Below are 10,460 nucleotides of genomic sequence, written 5' to 3'. Positions count from 1 at the left end.
AACACAGTGATGGCAATGATGTGGCGAGGCCTGTGGTAACAGTGATGGAGTGAGTTATCAGGAGGAAGGGCCGCAGGACCCTCGCCTGGGGTTCCAGCTCTTACCCTGTCCCAGTTACAAGTGATGTTGGGAGATGCTAGAATACTTAGAATGTGGAAGGCTGGAGCAAAAGGTGGTGACTACGTGCAGACGTAGTCTGGTTGAATCACTGAAGAATAAACTGGGGGAGGCTAGAGTATAGCTACCAGGAGAGGTGACAGAGACAACCTCCCTATTGACACCCCATGCACACACACTTAGCAACACGATAAAATGGAAAACCTTACAGCAGAACAGCAGGCTTGCCAGACTCTGTTCTCAAGAGATGTAAAGAAAGAAGAAGGAAAAAAAGGAGGAAGGAGACAGTAGTGGTATGCGATCACAGGAGCAGCCATTGTTAAAAGAATCCTCCCCTGAGTCAGCTGCTAGGTCCTGACTTGCCCAACTTCTGTGACCCACACCCTTGGGAGATTCAGAGTAAGTTTCACACAATACGTTCTGCTGACAGTTGGCCAACAGATTACCTCCAGGCTGCAGAGGTAAAATTTTGAATCATAACTAGGTAAGTATTCAGCAAGGTCTGAGCCAGAGCCTGCAGGGGAACAAAGATACAGACTCTAAGATGCTGCCCAAATATTAAGAACAGCCGAGAGGCTACGGAGCTGGCTCATTGGTTAAGAGCACTGGCTGCTCCTGCAGAGGCCCCAGTTTGATTTTCAGCACCCACACGGTGACTCACAACTGTCTGTTCTGGTTCTAGGGGATCCAGTACCTTCTTCTGGCCTCCACAGTCACCAGACACTCAAGTGGTACACAGATTCAGGCAAAGCACCTTACCTACCAATAACAAGCATTCTGAGGTAGAGAAATAGAAAAGCACCTACAATTACCTTCAGAGGATATATATCCTGTGATAAACCTAGCCAGGTCCGAGACCTCTATAATGAAAACTTTAAAATACCAAAACATGAAATTGAAGAAAACACTGAGCGATGAGAAGACCTTTCGTGAACTTTGTGGAAATGGTTGTATTACTAGAAGCCATCTACACATTCAAGTGCAATCTCCATCAATATTCCGATGTCTATTTATAGAAATTGAAATCTTCAGACTCTATGAAAGCACAAAACCCTCGGGCAAACAAAGCAATCCTGAGCAAAAGGAATCATGCTAGCATTACCAGTATATTTTAAAACATACTACAAAGCCATAGTGATAAAATGCAATGAGAGTAGCTCAGAACAGACACATAGATCAGTGGATTAGAATAGAAGACTCATATAAACCTACATGGCCACAGACACAGGAGAAACAGAAACTAAGACTACAGTGAGATTCGGTTCACCCTGGGCTGTCATTAAGAAAGCAAATCAGGGCTTGGAATGTAGGTCAGTTGGTAGAGTGCTTGCTAGCATGCATGAAATCCTGGTTCAGTTTCCGGCACCTCCTAAACCTAGGTGTAGGTATATGATCCCTCAGCATGTAGATGCAGGAGGCTCAGAGAGTTCACGGTCATCCTTAGTGACTTAATAATGAGTTTGAAAACAGTCTGGGCTGCAAGAGCCTGTGAGAAACAAAGAAAATAAACAACAACAAGTAGTGGTGATTATATGGACAACAGGGAACCCTCATATACTGCTAATGGTAATGCAAGGTAATCGAATTACTATGGAAACCAGTATAGGAGTTTTTTCAAAACTAAAGCCATATCCACCATATGACATAGCTGTATCATTCCTAGCTATTTAACCAAAAGATTCCAAGTCAATATATCACAGAGATGCTTGCCCATCAGTGTTTATTATAGCGCCAGGCACAATAACTAGGTTGAGGAACCAACTTTGCCATGCGGCATCATGGGAATGGGAAAAAAACTGTGAGATAAACATATGCTGATGACAGAATAGAATTTTCCAGCTATAAAGAAGAGGTGATTAACGCTGTGACCAAGGATTGATATTCTTCACAGAGCAAATTGTGCACTTTTTGATAGTGCTGTGTTTTGTTTTGTTTTTTTCCAAGAAGATAAGGTGCAAAAAAAAAAAAGTGATGTCATCTGTAGATGAACAGATGCAAAAGGAGATATTCATATTGGGTGAATTTAGCCAGTCTTGGGAAGGCAGGTATCATGCTTTCCACCGTTTGTGGTGCTTAGATTTTATGCGATACATAATGCCACACATGTCCATATGATGTGAGAATAGATGTGGCGTTGTCTGGGGAAACGAGGGGACTAACGGGAAAGATGGGCGAAAGACAGAGGTTAAAGGGGTGTGCGGGGGGATGTGCTCGATGCACAGTACATACTAACGTGGAGATGTCCTTTGCAGTATATCCATGCACAACGACTATTAAATAAGACAGTGGGCATTTGATTTAAGGTGGGACTCTATGAGCAGCTTCCCTGAGGCCATTAGCTGTGATGCAGGGTGGCTTTGCAGGGATGTCCTGCTTAAGGGTCACCCACACGGCTCTAAGTAAGTCCAATAAACTGATTGGCTGGCCAAGTTGGACTTAGGTGAAATCCTCACTGTCCTACTATTGGTACCCTATTGGGGATGGGTGAACAGGTGTTTGTCCATATCCAGTAAAAATAACACAGCAGTAATGCACTGGTGTTAGTTTCCTGATCCGGGGTTGGGCCTGTCTGAGCACCGAAGAGTGTATGTTTAGCATATACAAAAGGCTAAGTTTTATCTCTTTCATCAAAACAGAAAAAAGAAAAAAGAAAGAAAATGGGAAAGACGAGGATAAATCTCTCTTTTGCTCATTTGTGGATGATTTGGGATCTGATGGGCACTTACTCTCAGAAGACTCCAGGGAAGAGAGCCTTTGTACTACTCTTGCAACGCTCCTGTAAGTTTGAAACTGTACCAAAAAAAAAAAAAAAAAAAAAAAAAGGAAGAAAGAAATAAAGAAAAACTGTTACCTTGGTGACAAGATGAGTGTACCGCTTGAAAGAGAATTAGCTGAGGGTGTCATAAATGCACAGTGTGAGCCTTCGAGTTGTGGACAGACAGACTGTCCTGGGCAATTAGCAGGGACTCTCCATGTAGCCACACCCTCCAAGACCGTCCTGGAGACTTTCCTCCTAGGGGCCTCTGTTGAGGATTCTGAAGCGTCCTCCCCACCTGCTCCATTCTTGGACTGGGGATCCATGTTTTCATTGCTTTCATGGTGAGTAGTGACTTAGAACCTAGGGACTTCTCCTGTACTGTCCTCGTTTTATATACATTTTAAATTCCTGTTCACTTCTCAGCAATGTTATCTTCCTAATTATATTGTAACCAGTTTAGCAGTAGATAGCATATATAATATCTTTCTCTCCTCAATGCACCTAATATATATTTTGCAGTCACATTTCCACATCCCAAGGACTGTCAAAGAATAAATTACTAAGTATTTCTTGCAAATCACATATAAGGCACTGTAAACAATAATTTATTATAAGCATTGGCTTCATTGCAGCTTTATAAAACACCTCCACACCTGTGATCTCATTTGTTTTGGTAGCAACTCTGTCAGGTAGGAGCTGCCCATGATGAACTCAGTCAGAGAAGAACTAATTACTTGCAGTTACGCAACTATCGAATGGCAGAGTTGGAATGTGGACAGAGTTTTTGAAATTGCCAGCCCAGTGCTTTTTCTGCTCCACCAAAAGAAACAGATAATTAATAAGTCTGCACACAGTGACAGTTGAAGATGTTGTATTAGTTTTCTCTTGCATATGAAACAAATTGACACAAACTTAGTGGTTATTGTCCAGTTTTATAGAACAGAAGTTGGACACGAGTCACACTAAGCTAAAATTAAAAGTTGAGCCAGGTTTAGTGGCTGACACATGCCTGTAATTGCAGCAATCAAGAGCCAGAGGCAGGAGAATTCCTACAAGTGTGAAGCCAGCCTAGATTACAGAGTGAATGCCAGACCAGCCTGGGTTACAGAGTAAGATGCTATTTCAAAATACAATCTAAAGAAAAGAGGTGCAGTGTTGACATAGTGTATTCCACCCTTGTTTGTGTTTGTCCTTATTCCAGGTGCTAGGTGCCATGGTAGGTAAATGCTCTGCCACTGAGCCGCATCCCTCAACTGTTTGCATTCCTTTCTCAATGTTCTAGGAGGGCTGTAAGCTCACATTCTTTGGCTTGTGTCTTACTTCCTCATCTTCATAGCAAGAAGGGGCATCTATCTCTCTTTAGTTATGTCTTCCCCTCTCTCTTTTTTTTTTCTTTTTTTCGGAGCTGGGGACTGAACCCAAGGCCTTGTGCTTGCTAGGCAAGCGCTCTACTAAATCCCCATCTTCCCATCTCTTGTCCACTTTGAAGAACCCCTGTCCTGAACCCAACCAGATAAACCAATATAGTCTTCCTATTTCAGGATTAGCTACCTAATAACCTTAATTCCTTCAGTAATCTTAACTCACACACATCATTTATACAAATATCGAAGATTCCAGGGAGTGGGATATGGACATTCTTGAGAGTTTCTTTTTTTCCCTATTGTGTGTGTTCCTTCAAGTCCCAGTGATGCACTCAGGACATTCAGGTCTTAACTCAAGTCCAGAATAGCTTTCCATGTACTGGAAAAGTATTAGATCCCAACGAAACAATGTTTACTGGAATTGTAACACTTGGTTAGTAAAACTTAGTGTCCTCTGAGTCAATTCAAACCCAGTCTAACAAATAAGATCACTGGGATCAATGGCTTTATTTGCCAAGGACACCCAGCTAGTAGTTAGAAAGGAAGGAAGGAAGGAAGGAAGGAAGGAAGGAAGGGAAGGAGGGAGGGAGGGAGGGAGGGAGGGAAGAAGGAAGGAAGGAAGGAAGGAAGGAAGGAAGGAAGAAGAGAGCAGGAGCTCGAGCTCATATTGTACTCATTTTCCATTCTCACTGATATTAACTACCAAAGCTTACATCTAATGCATGTCATTTAAACCTTAATTTGTCCCTTTATCCACTTACTACTGACTACTTTAAATGCAAGCCCACATAGAAGAAGCAATACTATTACAGCAGACATCTGGCTTGCAGTGGGACCAATGTTGTACTGTCCATTAAGCAGACGTGAACTTCAAAAGTCCATGACCTGGAATAATGTTTAAATTGCCAAAACAACACACACTAATGCTAGTATGTGAGGAAAATCCCCTTGGTAAAGCATGCTAATCAATCTCTTTGCCTCTCGGTCTTAAGTTACACTGGACTCTTCCAGTATATACATGCACACACATACATACACATACCTTATTTGGAAATTATATTCTGTGATGACATTATTTCTATGATTTTCAATTATATTTAGAATTTTATTTGTTTATTTTTCATACAATATGTTTTTATCATGTTTCCTCCTCCAGTCCATTCCAGGTGGCTGCCCACTTCCCTACCATCCAAGTGTGTTCTCTCTCTCTCTCTCTCTCTCTCTCTCTCTCTCTCTCTCTCTCTCTCTCTCCCCCCCCTCAAAAAATCCCCCAAACAGACAAAAAACCAATAAGACAAAAAGACATGTCAAAGCAAAACAAAATGAAACAAAAAAGCAAAACCAGAGTTTAGTTTTTGTTGACTAATATTCTTGGGCATGAGGCCTGGTGACATTCTTTTAGCAAGACTCTTCAGGTAAATTCTTTAGTGACATCACAGATCTATCACAGTGACAGGCAATTAAGGCTGTTCTCAAACCAGCCTGAAAGGCTTCAATAAGAAAGGAGCCTGGAGGGCTGGAGAGATGGCTCAGCTGTTAAAGGCTAGGCTCACAACCAAAAATATAAGAAAGGAGCCTGGATAAAACACAGTTCTTCAAAGCCATGCAACCCAGAGGAAGGTGTTATTTTTCTAAGTCATAGCTTCTTAAAAGGGGATATTAAGACTCCATCAAGTTGTAAGTATTAATCAAAATGACAGATACAGATGTGTACTGTTGGGGGCACTGATAGACGTGTACGTGAGTATGTGAGCATCGGTTGTAGAAGAAAGGAAAATGCAAAAGGGGTTGGGCTAAATCTTCCTGGCTAAAATCACAAGATCTTGGACTCTCTTTGGCTTTTGTTTTGTTTGAGTTTTTTGACACAGGGTTTCTCGGTGTAGCCCTGGGTGTCCTGAGGCTCCTTTTTTCAACCAAGTTGGCCTCAAATCCAGAGATCCACTTGCCTCGGCCTTGCGACTGCTGGTAGTAAAAGCGTATGCCACTACGCCCCGTCATTGGACAAGTCTCTTAACCTTGGCTCTCTGGTCTACAAAACACATCTACATAGGGCTGTCATGAGGATTCGGTGCCATTATACCTAGTGAGCATTTGTTACAGAGCGTGGCCCGTAATGGTGTATTCAAGAACTATAACCTCAGTTCTTGAAGTTTAAGGTCAAGCCCTCATAGGGCCTGTTGGTGTTGGCAGCTATGATTTCCTAATTGGACCACAAGGGGGAGGTAGACAAACAAAAGTGGATGTCTTTCCTTAACAGGACTCTGAATAGAAGAGATTTTTTTTAAAAAAAAACGTAGCCTTCTCTCTGGATTTTATCAGAACAGCCCCAAATGTCTTTTTAACCACTATTCATGGTCTTCCACCATGGAAGCTTTTAGTTGGTGGTGGTCATGGCGGGTGTTATTGTTGTTTTTATTGCTAAAATCCCGTTCTCGAGGGAGATGTAAACAATGTGTACCACTCTTCCCATGGTCCCAACTTAAAATGATTCCACCTAACACTCAAGGTTCTCTGTTGGAGAATCAATAGGCTCACAGAGCATAGGTAAGGGGTATTTACCAGAGTCGGGTGCTCCTCCACCAAAAGCCCATGTTGGAAAGTCTCTACCTAGCAGGGATGGTGACTTTCCCACAGCAACATAGAGGAAGGTGCCAGTCTTCCTTGGTGCATATACTCTAGCCCCTCCCCGAGGTGACAAATAATTAGGAAAAACCGAGGCATACAACAGATGGTATGAAGTGTCTGGAAATTCAGGTGACCCTCCTTGCCCCTCCAAGAGGAGATGTAATCGGTCAATGAGCCCTGCTGGGATGATCCACTGCAAGTGGGTACAGCCAATCCTCCAAAGATGGCAGCTGTTTGGCTCAGAGAATAATCATGTGAAACAGTTATTTTCAATAGGAGGCTAGATCAAAGAGCATTCAGTGGATAGTCTTTAATGGTGTGAATTTCACTTCCACTTGGAGACGCTCTATCATGTGATACATAGAATATGACTACATTTACAAAAGATACCATTAATCCACTTGCTTTCCCCCACTCCTCATTCCAAAAGTCAGTGGCAGTTTTTGTCTACACTCTGCTCATAGGACTGATTTCTTGTCTTTTAAAGTCTAATTACCTATTCAAACGCATACTTGGAGTTGCCCCCAAAGAAGCTTATGTGATCCCAATGCAAGTAGGTTTCCGAAAAGTCTGACTTGGCATCCTAGGATACTAAGGACAAAGATAAGTTTTGCTAGTCTTCAAAGGATCACTCTGAAGGTATATCTGGTAACCTCATTAAAAACTGAACTCTCAGGCTAGATGGTGGTGGTGCATGTCTTTAATCCCAACGCTTGAGAGGCAGAGGCATCTCTGCTAATTCAAGACCAGCCTAGTTTACAGATTGAGTTCCAGAACAGCAGGAAAGCTAGAGCTATTCACAAAACCCTGGGGGGAAAAAAGGTGTGTGTGTGTGTGTGTGTGTGTGTGTGTGTGTGTGTGTGTGTGTTTTGAATTCTTACATTGGGAATGTACAAAGAAACAGAGAGAGATGAGGGAAAGAAAGCAGTAACCCCATCATACCTAGTGTTTACAATGCCTAATTTACTAAAGGGTATAAAGATATTATCTCATTTAGCACTTACAGTATCCCTGTGTATGGAATCTGAGATAGAGAGAGATCAGGTGATTTTCCAAAAGTCACACTTCTGGTAAGAGGCTGAGCCGGAATTCAAATCGACACACTGTTCCCAAAGACTGTTCTCTCTCTTTCTTCCCCTCTCTCTCACTCCACTCCCCTTCCTTTCTTTCTCCCTGCCCCTCTCTTTCTGGAATCTAACTGATTAGTTCAGTAGGACAGGCTGTCCTGGGACTCACTATGTAGACCAGGCTGGCCTGCTACTTGTAGTCATCCTCCTCACTCTGCTCCCCAGATGTTGCAATTACAATTTCACACCACCACACCTGGCTTCCAGACACTGTTTCTTAACCGTTTTACCTTTCTTGTGAAGTTAGAGTTGATGCTGTAAACTGTAACTATATAGAGGGGGAAGTAGAGTCTAAAGGAATTGTCGGCAATTCCAGTATAATGTTGAGTATTGATCTACCCTGAAAGCAAACCAACCTTTTCCCCATTGGGTGTCCACATTATTTCTGATGTCTTTATGGTATATCTTTAACTCTGATACTAGATTTATTGGTTCTTCTCTTTCCCTTGCCTTAAAATCACTATCCTTGTTACTACCTGGTAAAGCACACGCTAAGCTTAATATTTGTTGAATGAATATTAAGCTAAGCGACTAAGTGACTCAGGATTCCTGTGAAACTAGGTGTAGTAGCAAGCATTTGCAATCCTAGAACCTGGGAGGTGGAAACAGGAGGATCAGAACTTCAAGGCCAACTCAACTATAGGAAATCTTGTTCCATAGGTAGATAGGTAGGTAGGTAGATAGATAGATAGATAGATAGATAGATAGATAGATAGATAGATAGATAGGTGGGTGGGTGGGTGGGTGGGTGGGTGGGATGGGATGGGATGGGATGGGATGGGATGGGATAGGATAGGATAAGATAGGATAGAATAGATAGATATTCCTAGGGAATTATGCCCTGAGTTTTGTGTCAATCCACCCTGATAAAACTTACACTAGAAAATTACTTTGCTGAGTAAATGGTGTCAGTGCACACCTTTAATCCCAGCACTCAGGAGTCAGAGGCAGTTGAATCTCAGAGTCCAAGGACAGCGATGTCTACAGAACAAGTTCCAGTACAGCCAGTGCTACACAGAGAAACAAACAAAGTATTCTGCTATTTAACTGATCACCTGTGTCTTATTTATTCACAACACCTAATGTGTGCCCCACGCTTAGCAGATATCTCTGAACCAATGGATGAACACATCCACAGTACACTGACAACCTTGCACAGTGCAGGAGGCTATGGAGTCAGAAAAGCTGAGTTCAAATCCCGGCTTTAGTGCCCTGGGACAGCATTCTCCATGAGTCTAAATTTCTTCTTGTGTAAATTAAGGGCAACCCAATCTTTCTCATAAACATATTGTGAGAACTAAATATGATAACACTGCCTGACTCACAGTGAGTGCTTGGAAGTGTTATCTCTGAAGTGATGAGAGTGTGGAAGGTACCATACACTCGTTATATCATTTGTTTTTAAATGTGTGGGAGGTTGTCTAGTGCTCAGACTTACCCAACACAAACCGACGATGAGGTCTTCAGCTCTAGAAGGCATAAGAAGCTATTGGGAAGATGGTTTACAGTAAACGTAGCTTTGGAAGCCGTGTTCTGAGGAGTGTTGATGATTACTTGACATTGCAACCCCGTCTTTGACTTTGGGAAGGGGCTTTCTTTCCCTAGAACTGGTCGCACAGTTTCCAGTGCTTGTCATCTGATCTGCATCAACGTCTAAACCATTCACAAGTTCCTTCTGGGATCAATCCCCAGATTAACATCTCCATTCTCATTCTCACCCTTCTTGTCTTCTCAGCCTGAAATGCCTCTTCTTTTTCTTACTCACTCCTTCCCATCCATCAACACTTAGCTCAAGTCTATGCGTCCCTGGTTCTCTCACAAGCACCTGCTTAGAAACTATCTTAGCTTTTGAAGTGACAGCTCTTCTTTGGCTCTGAGGAAAGCAACTTTCTCAGCACTGCTTCCCAAAGGAAATGATGTTCGTGAAAAACAGGGTCTTTAACAAGCTGAGATCCCCAAAAGATGTCATCTTAGTAACCTGGAGGGCTGAGGTCACTAATGTCCTGATTCTGATTCCTGATGCTGCGTATTGTGAGCTTCTGGTGTTTATGACCCTGAGGACTTTATGTGGTTTGGGTACTATAAATGTACAGTGTAGCAGTGTTGGGAGTTCTGTTTGTTTGTTCAGGGCTGCGGGTGTGCGTCTGATTCTTCTCTTCTCGAAGGGCTTCATTCAGCGAACAGACACAGTTTGAAGAGATTTATTTAACATAGCAGCAGATGTTAACCTGTAACGCTAGGCACACCAGGTGCTACAAAGAGGACCGAGGTGGGCTGCCCCACAGGGAGCAGCATCAGGGTGGCTTCTGCGTTGTGGATTTTAAGGAGATTATATAAATATTTATGAGGTGGGTAGCATATTCATGTGGTAAGGTGATGCTTACCAAATCGTGTCCCAAATCGTGATTGACCAGTTTTTTTTTTTTTCTTTAAAATATTTTTCACCATGATTCCTACCAAGGGATGTGT

This window comes from Rattus norvegicus, chromosome 5 (genome assembly GCF_021556685.1).
Source record: "Rattus norvegicus strain SHRSP/BbbUtx chromosome 5, alternate assembly SHRSP_T2T, whole genome shotgun sequence".
NCBI lineage: Eukaryota > Metazoa > Chordata > Mammalia > Rodentia > Muridae > Rattus > Rattus norvegicus.
Note: the sequence above shows the minus strand (reverse complement) of the source record.